Source organism: Adiantum capillus-veneris, chromosome 26, assembly GCF_014529385.1.
Source record: "Adiantum capillus-veneris isolate H3 chromosome 26, ASM1452938v2, whole genome shotgun sequence".
NCBI classification, from domain to species: Eukaryota; Viridiplantae; Streptophyta; class Polypodiopsida; order Polypodiales; family Pteridaceae; genus Adiantum; species Adiantum capillus-veneris.
The window spans coordinates 18585033-18606351 of record NC_140956.1 but is presented as its reverse complement, the minus strand read 5'-3'; positions in this window follow the sequence as shown (position 1 = coordinate 18606351).

Genomic DNA, 21319 nt, shown 5'->3' with positions numbered 1-21319 from the left:
TTTACATACAATGTGCTTTCTATTGGACTGTTACGAAAGCCTCGTTTAACCAAATGAGTGTCAGCTTTCTCATACCAAGCACGAGGAGATTGCTTCAACCCATACAAAGCCTTCTTACATTTGCACACTTTGTCCTCTTGTCCTTTTATGACAAAACCGCGAGGTTGCGTTACATAAACTTCCTCAAATATGTCACCATTCAAGAAAGCAGTAACAATGTCTGATTGATGTACATCCCAACCAAAATGAGCTGCCAATGCACATAGAAAACGCACAGTAGTCATACGACAAGTGGGAGCAAAAGTCTCTTCATAATCTATGCCTTTTTGTTGTGCATAACCCTTTGCAACAAGTCAAGCCTTATGGCGATCGATCTCACCATCCGGCTTGCGTTTCAACTTGTAAACCCACTTCGTACCAATGGCCTTTTTGCCAGGAGGCAAATCACATAAAGTCCATGTGTCATTCTCTATAAGTGCATCATATTCTGATTTCATGGCAGCAATCCAATTTTCTGAATTCTGTGCTTCATCAAAAGACAGAGGCTCCTCAACATCATGTAAACTAGACACAGCCAATTATACATTAACCAAGGTTTTTGGTGGTCAAAACTAATAATCTGGGAGTTCTACCAAAGCTGGGTAATGACAGGTTGATACAATGTGGAAGCTTGTAGCTCCGGTTCATTAATTACAGAGTTTATCCGAGAAAATAGGAGTTACAATATTTTCGATTTATCAAAATAATAAGTGTTTTACACAGAGAACTCCGAAAAATGGTATCCGTGTTAGCTTGCTGCTAACAATTTGTAAATTAATAAGTTTCAATATGCATTACAAATCTTTAATTAGACTCAATGCATCAAATACAAGTCACCAATGCATATACTATAATTAGAACAAAAGATTCTCCATATACTAGTAATGAATCACTAGACACTTAAGCAGAGAAAAAAAAGCATTAAGGCAACCTCTAAAAAATACTTACTGAAGACATCATGGTTTCTATAGTTGAATTTAAGACACCTAAAATTCTTTTGTAATGGCATGGTAGGCATAAAGTCAAATATCATCTATGTATACACAACATATTGTAGTAACTTACATGTTGAAGTGGTAGAATTATGATAGTGATACCATAGATATTACTCATTGTATGAATTTCGTTTGCATGCTTTGATATTCATGTACCTATACTAATCTTTTCATCACTTCTCATCTCAACTTTCTCATGCCAAGAAGTAATTGGTATTAATGTTATGAAATGCATGAGAAAGGCATTATGAAATATGTGTGTAGGGTTTAAAATGATCAATGGCTTGGGTTTTATAATCTCAATTGTTTCATGGAAAATCTATTTGACTTGCACATAGAAGTTTTGGTTGTTGGCAAAAGATGCATAACATTTTCAAACATGGCAAACTACATTGATTCTACCAATGGCTTCACTATGTTGTAATTATAATAGGGCCCTTCATAGCTCTATCTAGCAGAGATAGAGAGAGGCAGGGGATAGAGAATGTATTGAAGAATACTCATAAGACTCGTATTGTCCTACATACCGTGTTGTCAATCCCAAATATGCACATCATCAAACTAAAATGAATACAACATCAATATGTTCAATTATAACTTGAGCATTTTGTCATTGAGCCATTGATTCTACTGATTACTATGGAAGACTATAGCCTTCAAGTTTTGCAATACCTTTTACTATGACCAAATGTGCACCTCATTTGAATTAATTATTTATCCTAAAAGGCCTTTGCATTTTATCATAGGGGAACGACGTGGGACTTAAGTAACAAGGTTGTCAACTTTCTCAGCAGAAGGCAATGCAAACAATTTGGGGGGAGGGGGACTGAGGCGAATGAGGGAGGTGGGGTGGGGAGACAACATACAAATTACACCTACCTTCATTGTTGTTCTCACAAAATTAGTACCACCATAGAGCTGCATTGATGGGTCCGAGTCTTTTGCTAGAAAGCATTTAAAATTAGCCATGTGATTAAAGCTTGCAATCTAGAACTTTTGTGCTTACTTTCAAGCAGTTTGACAAGGGTGGTATGGGGAAACTTGAGATCTCAAAACTAAAATTTATTTGTTGTTAACTTGACAAGAATCGTATGTGATGGGCATATTTATGTGAGGTTATCTCATGGGCCACAAGGGCAAAACTTGAGAATGTAACATTAAGTTTGTCTAAAGTCGTTGAGCATCCCAATCCTGCACAACTCAAAGTGAACATGTCTCAAACTTGACAGTATGAATTTAAGTTTTGACTTAATTTTTGAGTATCCTGATACAAAACTCGAAATGAACATATTTGATTCAAATTAAATGCTTGTCCTTGGAAGCCTCTAAATTAGACCACGAGGCCAAAACTTATCTCTTCCAAGAGGACTTTATTTGAAATACAGCCGTTCTTGAGTGTGTGTGTGTGTGTGTGTGTGTGTGTGTGAGAGAGAGAGAGAGAGAGAGAGAGAGAGAGAGAGAGAGAGAGATAGGGATACATGAAGCAAAATAATATGTTGAGATAAGCTCAACTTGTGATGACTAAGTGGTGCCTAGCTATGAAACTTGCATAAAATGGCTAGATTAGAGGTCCTTAACACCCTAAGGTTTTGCTAATCACTTTGTGGAACATTGGAGATAATTAGATATGCTCAGGAATACTACTCAGATGGATGATCTTCTGGGAAGTTGTGACCCTTAGACTTACAACTAGTATTAGAGCCATGGTTGAGAGCCCAACATCCGAGTCCATGGAAAAAGAACATGTTGATGGTGATGTCAGTTTGTGACCTTAGAAACAATGGAACAGGTTGATGCTTAGGGACTCGAGTGGCAAGTTGGGCTTAAAAGGACCATTGTGGGGTCCCAACTTGTGATAACTAAGTGGTACCTTGCTATGAGGCTTGCATGAATTGTTTAGAACAAAGGTCCCTAACACCTTAAGGTTCCGGGGTCTAGATGGCTAGATCAATTTGTAGGATGCAGCAGTTAATCAATATGCATAGGAATAGTACTGGAATGGGTGACCTCCAAAGAAGTTGTGCCCTCAAGACCTACATAACACAAACAATGTTCTTGGGAGATTACCAAATTCATTTATCCAAGAAGAGCTAGGAGAAAAAATGCAACTAAAGTTTTGACTGTGTGAACAGAACGAAGACATGGAGGGAGGCAGGACATAGAGAGAGAGAGAGAGAGAGAGAGAGAGAGAGAGAGAGAGAGAGAGAGAGAGAGAGAGAGAGAGAGAGAGAGAGAGAGATTTTATTATCATCCTCGGAGGTCAAATATGACCTATGGGACCAAAGTTACATGTGATGTAGTATGTATATGGCTGATGAGTGACTCTCGATCTCCAAAACTGTGGTGATGAGAGTTGCAATGGAGAGCCCACACTTTGGCTGGGAGAGGAAAGTGTGTAGGTCTACATCATGGTTGAAAATGTGAGAGAAACAAGTTCGGATGTGACCAAAAGCTGAGCACTCTAGTAGTGTGTGGTACTCAGACTCTCGAACTTGCAGTGAGCTTAATATGCACATTCGATTTTACTCTTCTCCATTGCCCCAACGCCCTGTCTTGCATAGAGAGAGAGAGAGAGAGAGAGAGAGAGAGAGAGAGAGAGAGAGAGAGAGAGAGAGAGAGAGAGAGAGAGAGAGAGAGAGAGAGAGAGAGAGAGAGAGAGAGAGAGAGAGAGACCAAGTGGACAAAACTAAAGGTTAGGGAAGGGATAACTAAACTCCATCATTTCTAGTGAGCTAGGAGAAGGCCGACTAAAGTTGTGACCATGTGAGCAAAACTCAAAGATTGATGGAGAGAGAATTGGAGCAACACACACACACAGAGAGAGAGAGAGAGAGAGAGAGAGAGAGAGAGAGAGAGAGAGAGAGAGAGAGAGAGAGGATGGATACTCTAAATATATGACCAAGTGGACAAAACTAAAGGTTGGAGGGGGAGGGAGAACTAAACTCCATCACTTTTAGTGAGCTAGGAGAAGGCCGCCTAAAGTTGTGACCATGTGAGCAAAACTCAAAGATTGGGGGAGACAGAATCAGAGCAACATAGAGAGAGAGAGAGAGAGAGAGAGAGAGAGAGAGAGAGAGAGAGAGAGAGAGAGAGAGAGAGAGAGAGAAGAGATACATACTCTAAAGATATGACCAAGTGGACAAAACTAAAGGTTGAACAGGGAGGGAGAACTAAAATCCATTATTTCTAGTGAGCTAGGAGAAGGTCGACTAAAGTTTTGATCATGTGAGCAAAACTCAAAGATTGAGGGAGAGAGAATCAGAGAAACATAGAGAGAGAGAGAGAGAGAGAGAGAGAGAGAGAGAGAGAGAGAGAGAGATATAGATTTTATTATCGTCCTCGGAGGTCAAATATGACCTATGGGACCAAAGTTACATGTGATGTAGTATGTGTATGGCTGATGAGTGACTCTCGATGCTCCAAAATTGTAGTGATGAGAGTCGCAATAGAGAGCCCACACTTTGGCTGGGAGAGGAAAGTGTGTAGGTCTAAGTTATGGCTGAAAATGTGAGAGAAGCAAGTTCGGATGTGATCAAAAGCTGAGCACTCTAGTAGTGTGTGGTACTCAGACTCTCGAACTTGCAGTGAGCATAATGTGCACAATCGATTTGACTCTTCTCCATTGCCCCAACGCCCTATCTCGCATCGAAGGAAATGGGAGCTAAGCCGAATTGCTGCGATAGTGCGTATCGCGGACAAGGGAATAGGCTCAAGCATGTAAGTGTGAGTATGGTTCCCTCTCTCAGCGAAGAACATGGTTTTGTAGTTGGGGGCAATATAGGTGGTGTAATGTATGAAGCGTGACCCACCGGATTTCTCCCAAGCCGTAATACATTGGCGTTGTAGAAAAGCTTCATTCACTTGAGAGTCAATTGAAGCATCATGTAGCAAGTGTAATGCATCCCATCTCCCAAACCACTTATTTATGTCTTGCATCCATCCCGTGCTCAAGATCTTGCTTTTATGCGTCTTTTGAACTTTTTTGCTTGCTTCCCATGCAATTGTAGGAAGTCGATGTGAGGGGTTTTGACACATCTTTATCATGTACTCCACAACCCTTTCCATGCCCATAACCTCAATTGGAAGAGATCCCGACTCAAGAAGTAGGAGCATATATGGTGTTTGTGTCTTAACTTGGAGAAAGTTTGTAAGAAAACGCTTTTGGACATTCTCAAACTCTTTCCAAGTAGACTTTGAGATGCTCCCGCCCCACACTTCAACTCCATAAAGAAGAACCGGTGTAACCAATGCATCAAAAAGATACTTCTTGAGAACCCAACACTTGATGTTTCTTGCATTACACATGTTCTCAAATGCATAATATGCTCTCTTTCCCGCTTCCAAACGACGCATAGCACATTCATGCCACTTGTGATTGGATGGAACCTCAAGGCCAAGGTACTTAAAGCTCTCAACAACTTCAAGTGTCTCGTTGTTGTACACAATGCATGGCTTCTCCTTATGGTTGGTTTTCACAAGCATAACCTTTGTTTTGGATTCATTTACAATCAGCCCACTATGCAAACAAAAGTTCTCAAGGACAACCATAAGCTTTTGTGCATCTTCTAAAGTGTGTGCTAGAAGCACTACATGATCCGCATACAACAAAAGCATGATTACCGCATCGCAAATAGTGACCTCTTGAATGCCTTCTTCTTGCATAAAGTCAAGTACCATTTGTTCCAATTGATCGATGCATAGACCAAAGAGAGTTGGTGACAATGGACATCCTTGTTTAACCCCAATAATGCTTACAAAAATTTCTGAAATTTCTCTTCCCATGCGCAATTGACAAATCACCTTCTCATAGATTCGAGAAACCGCAAGCATAAACTCACTTGGCACTTGGAGTTCTTCCATCCTTCTCCACAAATTGTTACGTGGAATCATATCAAAGGCTTTCTTAAAGTCCACAAAACAACAATACAATCGCTTGTCTTTCAACCGACTTTCCTCCATGAGAACACGAAGAGTGACAAGATGATCAATGGTGCTATGGCATCGACGAAAACCCGCTTGTCCCTTTGCACGCTTGTCATTCTCTTCAGCCCAATCACTCAATTTCATCTCCATTATGCACCCAAACAACTTTGCCATAAGAGACCCAATCATTATAGTCCGGTAGTTCCTTACATTCTTTACATCCCCTCCTTTATGCAAAGGCTTAACCCAATTAGTACTCCAATCATAAGGCATACCATGTTGAAGTGCAAGGTTGAACATATCACACATCCACTCATGGGTAAAATCTCCCGTCCATTTGATCATCTCCGGCTTGATACCTTGAAGATCTCCCGCTTTGCGAGTGGCCAACTTTTCAAGCCCACCGCATACATCCAATAGTAAAAAAAGACGGCATACATGGGAGTGAACCATAAAATGGCATTTTTCCAGTATTTGCTTGCTCATATAATTGCCTACAATGTGTGTACATATCCACTAGACTCAAGTTACCAAAATTCTCAACCCGGTTGCCTCTCAAGTTTCTCCAAAATCTTCCACATGCATGTGCCTTTTCTTGGACTTGAAATTCTTGTTGCTTTACTTCCCATCTTCTTCTCTTCTTTTGAATCAATGCCTTGTATGTATGCAAATGACTTTGATAGTTGTCTTTGTCCATAGTTGCATCAAGCTTTATCAAGGACTTTCGAGCATCTTGACATTCTTTATCAAACCACCTTTTGCGTGATCTATCTTTGTTGATACCATGGAGATGCTTTACGGCAAAGCATTCTTCCGCACAAGAACAAATAGCTTTCTTGAAAGCTTCCCATTTAATTTCCAATGGTGCATCACATTGAAGCTTTGTCATCCATAATTTTTGCTCAACCATTTCAATGTACATTGGTGCCCGTTTGAAATCCATACATAGTGATAACTTCTCTTTCCTTTGGCTGAGATTATCATGCTTAGTTGCTTCTCCACATGAAAGGTCAATACATAAGGTACGATGGTCGGATTCCGGGGTCCATTGACCAAACATAAAACTCTTTATGCGATACATGATGGCTTCAGAGAGTAGCATATAGTCAATCACACTATCCCCATTATGTCTCCTACATGTAAATCCATTGGTTCCACTCCACAAAGATACACCATTGGCAATGAGCATACCCGTGCCATTACACATGTGTAAAAGTAACTTTCCATAGTGATCCGGCTCTTTCTCATCCATTGAAGTACGATCATACAAGTGAACTTCCTCCAACTCCCTTGAAATGTATGGCATATCAAATTGTTGAGTATCATGTTGCAATGTTTTTGTGCGAGCATTCATATCCCCAAATACAATAACATCACCTTCACCTTTGAAATAAGCAATGTCCTCTTCCAAATCAGAAAATGGATGATCTCTATCCATGCAAGCATAAAAGGGAGAATCATGATGAGGAATGTAGCAACCGGCTACAAAAATGGGTGCTCTTTTTGGTGTCATAATTTTCAGCCATACATAACGTTTGTACTTGTCATCTTTCACAATTGATACAAAATCTTCCAATCCTTTCTTAACCATACATGCTAACCCTCCTTGTCCTCTTCGTTGCTTGAGATTCTTTGACCACATCAATGAATGTACATTGTAATCCTCCAAGCCGTTAATCCTTTGTGTATCATGCTCCCAAGTTTCAACAAGAAGTACAACATCGGCTTTGCTTGTTAGTTCATTAATGCCAACCCCCGCATTCCATGGGTATCCATTACAATTCCAAAAGCATATTTTCAATTGTAACTCGGTCTCATAGGTCACGCATCCCTATTTGCTTGAGAGACTTGCCTCCTCCTTGGGCACATTTTCTTCATGAGAGAGAGAGAGAGAGAGAGAGAGAGAGAGAGAGAACTACCTTTGAGGAAGGTCATATATGACCTATGGGACCGAAAGTAAAACATTCCAAAGGGTTCGAGATTGTCAGATACATCTCAGTTAAGGACTGAGGGTCCAACGAGGTGTGAGAGAAAAAAATATAAAAACCTAAAGAGGGTTGGGTAAGGGGGAAGCTAGTTTTGAGATTTTAACTCCTAGATAACGGCTTTACATCCTCAGTAAACTGCAAATTTTCCTACCGCGTGTGCTTCTCGCATCTTTTGTAATTTTTCCTTCTTCTGTTTAAGTTGGATGGGTGTAAGGTCTTCTGCAAACCAAATTTTAGTGTCCTTGAGAAGCCTTGATTGCTTAAGGAGTTTGAGCCGGTCCACCTTAGTCTTGAAAGTAAGGATTGCATGGTTGGAGCGATGCTCGTGTGTAAGAGAGGTGATTGTTGCTAGATCCCATTGTGTCATGTGGGTTGTCGTTTGGATGTGAGTAAGGGACTCGAGGAACTTGAGGTCCCCTCCCCTTGTCAATCGCTTGGAAGCACGCCAATGCAAACATTGAGGGTTATCGATATCCTCCTGTCTTTGTCGTTTGCGTAGCGAGGATGCCACACGGGCTTCAACTTCATTAGAGATGACCTCTTACACTTTATTCTTGACAGCCTTTGTGAGGGTGGTTTCTACATATACCTTTCTTTTGTTGAGCTTGCCTTCCATCTTCTCTATCTCTTCCTTCTTGTCTTTCTCCATTGTGGTGAGTCGAAGCTTGATGGTAGCGATTCTTTATTTCAGCTCGCCGTTCTTCTTGCACAGCCTTTCAACTTCACTTTGGAGGCGGTGCTGTCTAGCTTTGGGGGCGATTCCACAACCCCTACGAAGGTGAGTTTGCTTCCGGACAAAGCCCTAGTAGCCATGCTTGTGTGTTGTGGCTTCTTATGGTGTGACTCTAGGCTGATGTTAGAGCTTGAGGCTCACTTTGGGGCCAATCTGTGAATCACTTTGAGGCCAATAGACAGTCGACGATGACAGGTCAGTGCTGCAGACAGTTGCCCATAGGTCAGGTCAGTGTTGGAGAATGGGGGCAAGGAATCTCACCGCCACGTTGAGGCTAGAGAGTAGGAGGCCGACAGTCACAAAGTAGGAGGCCAACCGTCATAGGCACACGAGGAGGCCAAGAGTTGCAGCAGCGATGAAGGGAATGGCTAGCGGGTAGGGGTTGTGCGTTTGGATGGGGAATAGCTTATGCATTAGCTTCCTTCCCACAAGCGGCCCCTCACCCAAGAGGAGGTTGGAGAGGTTGACCCGAAGAGAAGGCTAGAGAGAGAGAGAGAGAGAGAGAGAGAGAGAGAGAGAGAGAGAGAGAGAGAGAGAGAGAGAGAGAGAGAGAGAGAGAGAGAGAGAGAGAGAGAGAGAGAGATAGATAGATTTTATTATCATCCTCGGAGGTCAAATATGACCCATGGGACCAAAGTTACATGTGATGTAGTATGTGTATGGCTGATGAGTGACTCTCAATGCTCCAAAATTGTGGTGATGAGAGACACAATGGAGAGCCCACACTTTCGCTCGGAGAGGAAAGTGTGTATGTCTAAGTTATGGCTGAAAATGTGAGAGAAGCAAGTTTGGATGTGACCAAAAGCTGAGCACTCTAGTAGTGTATGGTACTCAGACTCTCGAACTTGCAGTGAGCATAATGTGCACAGTCGATTTGACTCTTCTCCATTGCCCCAACACTCTATCTCGCATTGAAGGAAATGGGAGCTAAGCCGAATGGCTGCGATAGTGCGTATCGCCGACAAGGGGATAGGCTCAAGCATGTAAGTGTGAGTACGGTTTCCTCTTTCAGCGAAGAACATGGTTTTGTAGTTGGGGGCAATATGGGGTGGTGTAATGTATGAAGCGTGACCCACCGAATTTCTCCCAAGCCATAATACATTGGCATTGTAGAAAAGCTTCATTCACTTGGGTCAATTGAAGCATCATGTAGCAAGTGTAATGCATCCCATCTCCCAAACCACTTCTTTATGCCTTTCACCCATCCCGTGCTCAAGATCTTGCTTTTATGCATCTTTAGAACTTTTTGCTTGCTTCCCATGCAATTGTAGGAAGTCGATGTAAGGGGTTTTGATGCATCTTTATGATGTACTCCACAACCCTTTCCATGCCCATAACCTCAATCGGAAGACATCCGGACTCAAGAAGTAGGAGCATATATGGTGTTTGTGTCTTCACTTGGAGAAAGTTTGTAAGAAAACGCTTTTGGACATTTTCAAACTGTTTTCAAGTAGACTTTGAGATGCTCCCGGCCCACACTTCAACTCCATAAAGAAGAACCGGTGTCACCAATGCATCAAAAAGATAATTCTTGAGAACCCAACACTTGATGTTTCTTGCATTACACATGTTCTCAAATGTAAAATATTCCCTCTTTCCCACTTCCAAATGACGCATAGCACATTCATGCCACTTGTGATTGGACGGAACCTCAAGACCAAGGTACTTAAAGCTCTCAACAACTTCAAGTGTCTCATTGTTGTACACAATGCATGGCTTCTCCTTATGGTTGGTTTTCACAAGAATAAACTTTGTTTTGGATTCATTCATAATCAACCCACTATGCAAGCAAAAATTCTCAAGGACAACCATAAGCTTTTGTGCATATTCTAAAGTGTGTGCTAGAAGCACTACATCATCCGCATACAACAAAAGCATGATTATCGCATTCCAAATAGTGACCTCTTCAATGCCTTCTTCTTGCATAAAGTCAAGTACCATTTGTTCCAATTGATCGATGCATAGACCAAAGAGAGTTGGTGACAACGGACATCCTTGTTTAACCCCAATAGTGCTTACAATGTTTTTTGAAATTTCTCTTCCCATGTGCAATTGATAAAAATCACCTTCCCATAAATTTGAGAAACTGCAAGTATAAACTCACTTGGCACTTGGAGTTCTTCCATCCTTCCCCACAACTTGTTATGTGGAATCATATCAAAGGCTTTCTTAAAGTCCACAAAACAACAATACAATTGCTTGCCTTTCAACCGACTTTCCTCCATGAGACCATGAAGTGTGACAAGATGATCAATGGTGCTATGGCATTGACAAAAACCCGCTTGTCCCTTTCCACGCTTGTCATTATCTTTAGCCCAATCACTCAATTTCATCTCCATTATGCACCCAAACAACTTTGCCATAAGAGACCCAATCATTATAGTCCAGTAGATGTTTACATTCTTTACATCCCCTCCTTTATGTAAAGGCTTAACCCAATTAGTACTCCAATCATAAGGCATACCATGTTGAAATGCAAGGTTGAACATATCACACATCCACTCATGGGTAAAATCTCCCGTCCATTTGATCATCTCCGGCTTGATACCTTGAAGATCTCCCACTTTGCGAGTGGCCAACTTTTCAAGCCCACCGCGTACATCCTCAACAGTTAAAAAAGAGGGCATACATGGGAGTGAACCATAAAATGACATTTTTTCAGAATTTGCTTGCTCATATAATTGCCTACAATGTGTGTACATATCCACAAAACTCGAGTTACCAAAATTCTCAACCCGCTTGCCCCTCAAGTTTCTCCAAAATCTTCCACATGCATGTACCTTGTCTTGGACTTGAAAAAGTTGCTGCTTTACTTTCCATCTTCTTCTCTTCTTTTGAATCAATGCTTTGTATGTATATTGCAAATGACTTTGATAGTTATCTTTGTCCATAGTTGCATCAAGCTTTATCAAGGACTTTCGAGCATCTTGACATTCTTTATCAAGCCACCTTTTGTGTGATCTATCTTTGTTGATACCATGGAGATGCTTTACAACAAAGCATTCTTCGGCACAAGAACAAACAACTTTCTTGAAAGCTTCCTATTTAGTTTCCAATGGTGCATTATATTGAAGCTTCTTCATCCATAATTTTTGCTCAACCATTTCAATGTATATTGGTGCCCGTTTGAAATCCATACATAGTGATAATTTCTCTTTCCTTTGGCTGAAATTATCATGCTTAGTTGCTTCTCCACATGAAAGGTCAATACATAAGGTACGATGGTCGGATTCCGGGGTCCATTGGCCAAACATAAAACTCTTTATGCGATACATGATGGCTTTGGAGAGTAGCATATAGTCAATCACACTGTCCCCATTATGTGTCCTACATGAAATCCATTGGTTCCACTCCACAAAGATACACCATTGGCAATGAGCATACCCGTGCTATTACACATGTGTAAAAGTAACTTTCCATAGGGATCCAGCTCTTTCTCATCCATTGAAGAACGATCATACAAGTGAACTTCCTCCAAATCCCTTGAAATGTATGGCATATCAAATTGTTGAGTATCATGTTGCAATGTTTTTGTGCGAGGATTCATATCCCCGAATACAATAACATCACCTTCACCTTTGAAATAAACAATGTCCTCTTCTAAATAAAAAAATGGCCAATCTCTATCCATGCAAGCATAAAAGGGGGAATCATGATGAGGAATGTAGCAACCGGCTACAAAAATGGGTGTTCTTTTTGGTGTCATAATTTTCAGCCAGACATAACGTTTGTACTTGTCATCTTTCACAATTGATACAAAATCTTCCAATCCTTTCTTAACCATACATGCTACCCCTCCTTGTCCTCTTCGTTGCTTAAGATTTTTTGACCAAATCAATGAATGTACATTGTAATTTTCCAATCCGTTAATCCTTTGTGTATCATGCTCCCAAGTTTCAACAAGAAGTACAACATCGGCTTTGCTTGTTAGTTCATCAATGCCAACCCCCGCATTCCATGGGTATCCATTACAATTCCAAAAGCATATTTTCAATTGTAACTCGGTCTCATAGGTCACACATCCCTATTTTCTCGAGGGACTTGCCTCCTCCTTGGGCACATTTTCTTCATGAGTGATCTCCTTGTTTTTCTTATTCTTCTCCTCATATGCCTTGCGACGCATATTTTGTTGCTTAATAGTGCGATCTTCACATACAAAATATTTTGTATCCCTCAAATAGATCCGACTATTATCAAGGATAATCTTTCACTTGGTCTCATCCGGCATGGTGCATACAATTGGCCGTTCTCCCGAGCGAGGATCTCCTTGCTTCTCCACTCTATGTGCTCCATAAACCATAACTCCAGACATGCCAAAGTGGGTTTTGAAGAAATCTTCGATAACAATGGCAAGAGAAGGAGGTGTCTCTAGCTTCTCTTCGGGAATTCCAGAAATAACATTGTTCTTGGAATGTTGCTCCCGTTCCTTCAACTCCTCCACATCCACATTCTCAACATTCTTTGTTTGAACCACATCTTGCATGAGTGAGGAATTGGAAACCACATTACTACCACACACATCAGTCCAAAACTTGTTTGTGCATACATTTTTCATGTCGCATACATCCCGGCTCATGGTGTCAAATTTCTCCTCTTTCAATACATGGTCATGCTCTACTTTGCTCATCTGCTCCTTCAAAGCATTCAAGTCCACAAGAGAGCATTTAAATTCCTTGACAGGGAGAGAGAATCAGAGAAATTGAGAGAGAGAGAGAGAGAGAGAGAGAGAGAGAGAGAGAGGATGCATACTCTAAAGGTATGACCAAGTGGACAAAACTAAAGGTTGGAGGGGGAGGGAGAACAAAAATACATCATTTTTAGTGAGCTAGGAGAAGGGCAACTAAAGTTGTGCCTATGTGAGCAAAACTCAAAGTTTGAGGGACAGAAAATCAGAGCAGGATAGAGAGAGAGAGAGAGAGAGAGAGAGAGAGAGAGAGAGAGAGAGAGAGAGAGAGCTCTATTCAATAACTATATACATAACCCATGAGAAACGAATACAAAGACCTTGGTCTACAATTTGTAATTCAAAATTATGTACGAATACAAAGACCTTGGTCTACAATTTGTAATACAAAATTATGTACTTCTTTAGATAGTGTTTCCAAAAAAAGTACATATCAATTACAAGCCTAAACCAGTGGGATGCTCCTGTAAAGTAAAAAAGTTAAGAGCACAAGACATCTTCTTTTCAATCAGCAAACGAAGGAGAGGACACCCTTACCTACATCCACAGTAAGAAAACAACCTAGAGGTTAGTTTTTAGACAGCATTGCAGGTAACGCGGGTGACCTAGTTGTCATCCATGTCACCACAGAACTAAAAAAAAAGAAAAAATATGCTGCTAGGAAAAGTGTTGTGTTGTACAACAGATTCAGGTAATGTCATCTACTTTTCTTGTTATTTACAATCAATGTAACCCTACAAAGTCAGCCTATCATTTGGATCAATAGGTAAAGTGATACATCAAAATTCCAGCAACCCAATAGGTTTATCTAGTTAATACTCTCAAGACCTGTGATGCAGGAAAGGAACCAGGCAGACCTAAGTAAATTCAGGTCAGCTATTTTAAGACTACAACTAGTCCGAGTCATAATGAGTTTGAGCAAAAAGTAATTGGATTGGTTATAAGCTGTAGTTAGCTGTAGTTAGTTGTCATAGAACATTAATCCCATTAGTCCATTCTAAGTACAAGTCTACCTGGACCCAACCAAGGTACAGAAATCAGAAAGTAAACAGCTACTCCAAGAGCCCAACCAGATTTTAGACTTATAAGTCCCATCTTACAAATTGTTTGTGAAAGTACTGATAGCATCTCACTGTTAACCAAGGTCATCTTCTAATACCAAATACATAAACCTCATTCCATCTAGTCAGTTGATTAGAAAAGTGGGTCAGAGCCACAGACTAGGGTCATGTCCCAAACCAAGAAGTAGTAAGAAATAGTAAGTTATGTTGAGAGAAGGTAGTAACCAAATAGCTATTGTCAGCAACTTACCTGCATTAAATCTTTAAACAACAATATTCAATATATTGTCAGCCCAGTTCAACAGGGCCAATACACAAACCATCACTCTAGATTCATGATGACATTGTATCAAGTGAGCAAGCCCAAGGAGTTGGCAGCCTTCATAGTGTCATCCAGATACTGATTGACATATTCCAACAAAACAGAGTACCTTAAGTATACGCTTATGTTATTCCTACAGGCAGTTTTTTATCACCCATAGACATTCATAGCAGTAGTATCAACTAGTATGTGCAATATAATTATCTTGGCCAAGCAAAGCTTTGGATCAGTAAGGTAGGTCCTACACAGATTGTCAAAATCATATAGCCCAACTAGCTAGGCCATAGTGTACTGATCAGTTTTGAGAGATATACAATTACCTATTTGTCTTCAAGGTGAGTAACCAGACACAGATAGAGGAGCAAGCATCAACATCTTGCTGCATCATGTCAAATCAGTTATCTGTCCACAAGGGAAATCTTCCAGGTAGTTATCACATTAGAAAAGCCAAGCTAAGCTGAGATTACAACCTGAAGAACTTAACCATTATCCTAAGGAACATACATATGTCATTTCCAAAAACAATCCCATCACCTTTACTAAACCCGAAAAAGGAGATATGTAGGTCCCTTTTGACTGGCAGCAAAAATGAAAGCCGAAAACAAGTTTTAGCTTGAAATATGGACATAACAACACTGTATAAGGGCCAAAAGATTATATTAGAGAAGCCATATTGCCAAAAAGTCATGTCAATAGAGCTCTCATATTATAACTATATAAGAAAATGAAATAAATCTACATCAAAGGTAATGCGATAAGATACCAACACCCTTCTAGTTCCCATTCATCAAGGAGGAAATAGCAACAAAGGGCCTGATGTCACATCAAATATCAACTCCCTGCAAGAGATTAGGAACAACAAGACCCAGTATGTGACCAGTATAATGCATAGGGCCAATAACCGAACCAACGTTTAAGATAACTGATAACACTTTTCTTAAATGAGTATGCCCAAATTATTGTCAACATGAGCAAGTCTAAGTCTTGTTTATAACATATGGTCATTCTCCTATAGATTTAGGGGTGTTTTAAAGAGGAAATAGCAGCAAAGGGCCCGATGTTACATCAAATATCAACTCCTTGCAACAATAGATTAGGAACAACAAGACCCATTATGTGACCAACATAATGCATAGGGCCAGTAACCGAACCAACATTTAGGATAATTGATAACACTTTTCTTAAATGAGTATGCCCAAATTATTGTCAACCTGAGCAAGTCTAAGTTTTGTTTATAGCATATGGTCATTCCCATATAGATTTAGCGGTGTTTTAAAGAGGAAATACCCCTTTAAATAGGTAAAAAACCAGGAAGCCCTTCCATACAGCAGGGTAGGCTAGACAGCAGACCAAGAAAAGGTCAGTAAAAGTACTAAAAAATGAGGGGGTCAACGTCACAGAGTGATAGGCCCATCCTGCTAATACGCCTTCCATATACCATCATATGTAAATTAAAAACCTATAGTTACAATCATCCAAGAACTTTTAAGCGCAGTTAACAATCAATAAAGTATAGAAGATATACAAAAGTTAACCTGATTCAAAAAACCTCCCTCTAAGACGAATTACCTACAACAGAGAATGAGCTAGCCACAGGGCTATTGCACTTTAAGTAACCAAACATCTTCTGTACCAAATAATTTAGAGCCTTTCAAAAACATTTCTTATTACAAGTGCGCAGGTATATCTCATACCTCAGAAGATTCAACCACGGTTTTCTTGCTAGGGGCCATCAATTTGAGAGCAAAGGAAATGGAAGGAGCAACCAAAGGATGAAACAGACCACACACAAGAGACAGGAGAACACAAAAAAGCTGAGTGAAAACTAAGTGAGCATGAAGCTCACCTTATAAAGGATTTGGGCAGCTGCAAGAAGGCCATTGCCAGTTGTCCATGGAGCCTACCCAAGGAAGAGCCAAGTATGCACGTCAGAAGATATTCCACATGCAGCCAAAAATAGAGAGCGCTCAGATATTTGGTGGTGCAGAGGACACGGCATGGCGTCTAGCCAAAAGAAATGAAGAAGTTTTCCTCAAATGGCCCAGAGTCATAAATGTGCCCAGACGTGAAGACAGTTAGGTGGCTCTCATGCACATAGTCCCACATGGTGGTAGAGTTATGGCCGTAAGGCCAAATTAGTTTAAGCCTTAGGCTATGTAAGTTAGTTTTAGGTGTGAAGAGGCTTACTTTCTAGTTTGTGTAAAAGAGGCACCAATTTTTCCTAAAAAAAAGGTTTCAAAGAAAAGAAGAGAGAGAGAGAGAGAGAGAGAGAGAGAGAGAGAGAGAGAGAGAGAGAGAGAGAGAGAGAGAGAGAGAGAGAGAGAGAGGGGGGGGGGGGGGGGGGGGGGGGGGGGGGGGGGGGGGGGGGGGGGGGGGGGGGGGGGGGGGGGGGGGGGGGGGGGGGGGGGGGGGGGGGGGAGGTGGGGGGGGGGGGAGGGGGGGGGGGGGGGGGGGGGGGGGCAAGGCAACGTTGTAGGTTTAGTGTCCTACGAGGCCCCAAGATTTGTTTATGTGGACAAACATAATTTGTTAGCTTGAATGTACTAGAGAGATGAGATTGAGATAGAGAAAGAGAGACTAAGGCAAGGAAGGGAAAGCTTTGTAGGTTTGATGTATGCCATTTGTGTCTTACAACACCCAAACATTTGTCTTTGTGGATAAAACCTAGCAATTCAAAGCTAGACCATCAATCTCTTTCTTGTTATGCATGGCCTCTAGATTTGTGGATGTGGATAAAAGTCAAACTAGAGCATTGAACTGTTGGAAACTACTGCCAATGAGAGAGAGACAGAGAGAGAGAGAGACATTAAGGCAAGTGAACCTCAAGATTTTGCATGGGTGTAATTCTTTAAAATGCCTCCAGATTTTTCAAGGTGGACAAAACCTAAAACCTTGAAAATTAGGTCTTCAACTTCTTGATAGCTATGGCCTAGTAAAGAGAGGGAGATATATAGCGAGAGAGAGACAATAAAGTATGTGATACTCTAGATTTTGTACTTGTAAAGTGCTTGTCTTACCTGGTCTCTAGATATCTTCAGGTGCATAAAACATAAAACCTTGAAAACTAGATCGTCAACTTCTTGCCAACTATGGCCTATCGCTAAGAGAGAGCAAGGGAAGCATGAGAGAGCCATGTAGGTTTGGTACAAATGAACTTGTGTTTTGCGAGGTTTTAGCATTTTTTTAGGTGGACAAAACCTAAGATTTTTAGACTAGGTCATCCACGTGTATTGAGGATTGCGATCAACTAGAGTTTGTCTTGAAAGGCCTCTAGATTTGTCCATGTGGACAAATCTCAAAAACCTAAGACCCAAAGCTAGCTCATGGAGGTTTTGCCAACCACCATCAACTCGAAATAAGAATGATATATTTTGAAGAAGAGTGACACTGAACCAATGCTAAAAAAATGCAGATTTACTCTAATCGCGCTTCCTATTTTTCAAAATCACCTATAAAAATATTTTTTCAAAGTATCAAAACCTACAAAATTACGAAATTTGAGTGTACTTTTTACCAAAATACCTTCAAATTTCCTCAAGAACCTCCAAATTCTCACTTGTAAGTTTTCCAAGTATCTAGAAACAAAACTATCTTGAGCACTCCATTGAACTTGTTGAAAATTTTAAAACTCTACCCAAAAGAAAATCCAGAAGCCTCAAATGTATGTAAGGCTTGTCCTACAAACTCAAGATTTGACCAAGCGGCCAAACCTTAAGATCTTGCATGCAAGAGAGAGAGAGAGAGAGAGAGAGAGAGAGAGAGAGAGAGAGAGAAGAGGGAGAGCAGAGAGAGAGAGAGAGAGAGAGAGAGAGAGAGAGAGAGAGAGAGAGAGAGAGAGATTGACCTTTTATAACAATGGATCAAAGGCAGCCATGAATTCATGAGCCTTTCACCCCATCAATATTAGACATCTGAGAGAGAGAGAGAGAGAGAGAGAGAGAGAGAGAGAGAGAGAGAGAGAGAGAGAGAGAGAGAGAGAGAGAGAGAGAGAGAGAGAGAGAGAGAGTTTTCATCGTGGCGTCACAACTGCTCTGGCTAGGCCTTCGTGCTTACAAATTTTTTATTGCACATACAGATCATTAGCAGAGTGCTATGACTACCTTGTGGAAGACATCCCACAGAATGTGCCAAAGGTAGTGCAAGCTCAGTTGGGCTTGTCTTGTGATTCTCCAAAAGGCATGGACCGACAAGATCATTGTTCTCCCCTAAGGAGGAGTGATAAGAAGCCATTTGAGAATCTATTTACAAGAGCAGAACAACATGAAGATGAAATGAAGGAAAATCACACCATTGCAGAGATGAAGACATCGGAGTTACGTGCTGTCAAATACGACGGTGGGCTTGATCGCTCAAGCCTCAATCATTTCGATGGAAACACACACACTGACATTTCCCTTGAGCCTTGTATCAAAGAAGATAGCTCGTCTTCAAAGGGTTCTTCCTATGATTGAAATATAGACTTCACACTTGTAATTGGCTCTTTGAAATTGGTTTTGTATCAAGGCAGTGCAAAGTAGGAGCCTAAATATAGTAGGCCGTGGCAGAAGAGAGGTGCCATTGCATTTGTCGTGCTCCTGCTATCTAAACTCATCGTAGTTCATGCTGCAACCAAGTAGAGCCTCTTTGTCCCACCTCTCTGGACCTTCTCGGCTGACCTCTCCTTCCCCTCTTCCCTCAATTCCTACTCCCAGTTGCCGGCTAGGAAGCTCTCCAGTCTTTTCAGCAGATGTGAAGAGAGGGCCTCGAGGTCGCTTGAAGGCATCTCACATCATGCAAGATGTTGATATGGAAAAAGAGTTCACGATGATATTGTTAGTCAGAGGCTGACGAGGCCTCGCCAAGGTTTTGTAGCTCAACAAGGTGATAACTCATCCTATGTCCATGCTATTTTCCGCTACACACAAGTTACTAGACCGTTAAATGTTACATTGGTATCAGAGCACAAGGTTTCTCTTTTCTTGCTCAAGAAGAGAGGTCCTCAAGCTAGCTATAAATGGTTGGTACTATTAATTGCATGTGAGTAAGTAGAATATGGATTTTTCAGCCTTGCAGTGCGTCTGCCTTTGTGCAGTTAATAGGGCATCACCATCAAGAGCTATGGTCTTAATAGTGGAGTCCTACGGGGCTTGCCTAAGGCTTAAGCACTATTGAGATATTAAAAGCTTGGCAGGAGCCGATGCTGTTTTGGTGTTGAGCGACCCTCTCTTCTATTCCTTGCAATTAATGGTATTCGAGCACGGGTATAGTAGCTTGAGTGCTTTTTCTAAAGGGGTAAAGAGGAGTAGCAACTAGGGCTTGAAGTGCCAAAGTACACCTAAAAAGTTTACACCTAAAAATTGTTAGAATGGTTGACAATAGTAAAGAGAGTGAAATAAAAGTTGATAACTTTGATTTTGCTAATGAGCAAGCTACTAATGATGCCCTGATGCTTGTTAACTATCTTATTTCTAGGCTTCAACAAGCCATGGGCAATCCATCCCTCCAAAGTGAAGAGCAACGGCAGCTTCGTGCTCATGGGATTCTCCATGCTCCCCAACATGATGAGAGAGCACCTAGGAAGCCTCCTTGCGAGACTTCCAAAAGAGGCCTCTCTCCGATTTGGGAAGAAGAAGAGGATCCATATGAAGGGCTCAAAAAATTTCTCCTTGATGAAGCATCTCCTTCTCAAAGGAGAATTCAAGAGCCTCCACCGAAGGAACGAGAAAGAAGTGAGTCTCCTGCCACCTCGACAGAGATGACTCCACGAAGATGGCGGGCTAAACGCTCTCCATCACCTCCAAAACGGATAAGACCATCGCATACTTCTCCACACCATACATCAAAGAGGGATGACAAAAAGCAAGAGAAGAAAAAGGCGAGAAAGAGGACACCCTCTTCTCCATCTTATTCATCCTCTTCTTCTTATGAAAGTGATGGTGAAGACAATGAAGATCAAGGAAAGAAAAAGGCGAGAAAGAGGTCACCCTCTTCTCCATCTTCTTCAAATCCTTTACCTTCTGAAGAAAGTGATGGTGCAACCTTTGAACCATCAAAAAGAAGAGGCCGTAGGAAATTCTATGCCGCGTGGAAGAGGTCATCCAAGCTCAAGAGGGAGGGAAGAGCATCTCTTTCCTTACCTACGATGGCACTTTTGGTGCTACGGACAAAGTCATGGACTTTTTCCAACTGTTCGATGCAACGTTTGGAGATGAGGGCCTCACGGAGTCCTCTAAGCTATGCCATGTAGCTATGCACTTTCAAAAGTCCGCCAGACAATGGTGGTCTAGCCTACGGACCAACGGTGAAGCTCCACGAACATGGAAAGCTTTAAGAGCTTCCATTATGAAGCAGTTTTTGGCCACCAATGCCAAAGACAAAGTACTCACCGAATGGCGAAGCTTGAAGCTCTCTCCCTATGAATCCATTCACAAATATGTAGACAAGTTTTGGGACCTACAACTCAAAGCCACTGTCTTCAAAAAGTTGGATTTTGGAGAGCAAAAGCAACAATTTTGTGTGGGCTTAACTGAAGAAATGGCAAAGTATGTCAACTTTGGGCCATCACCATATCGGCGGTTATACACCATACTATGGT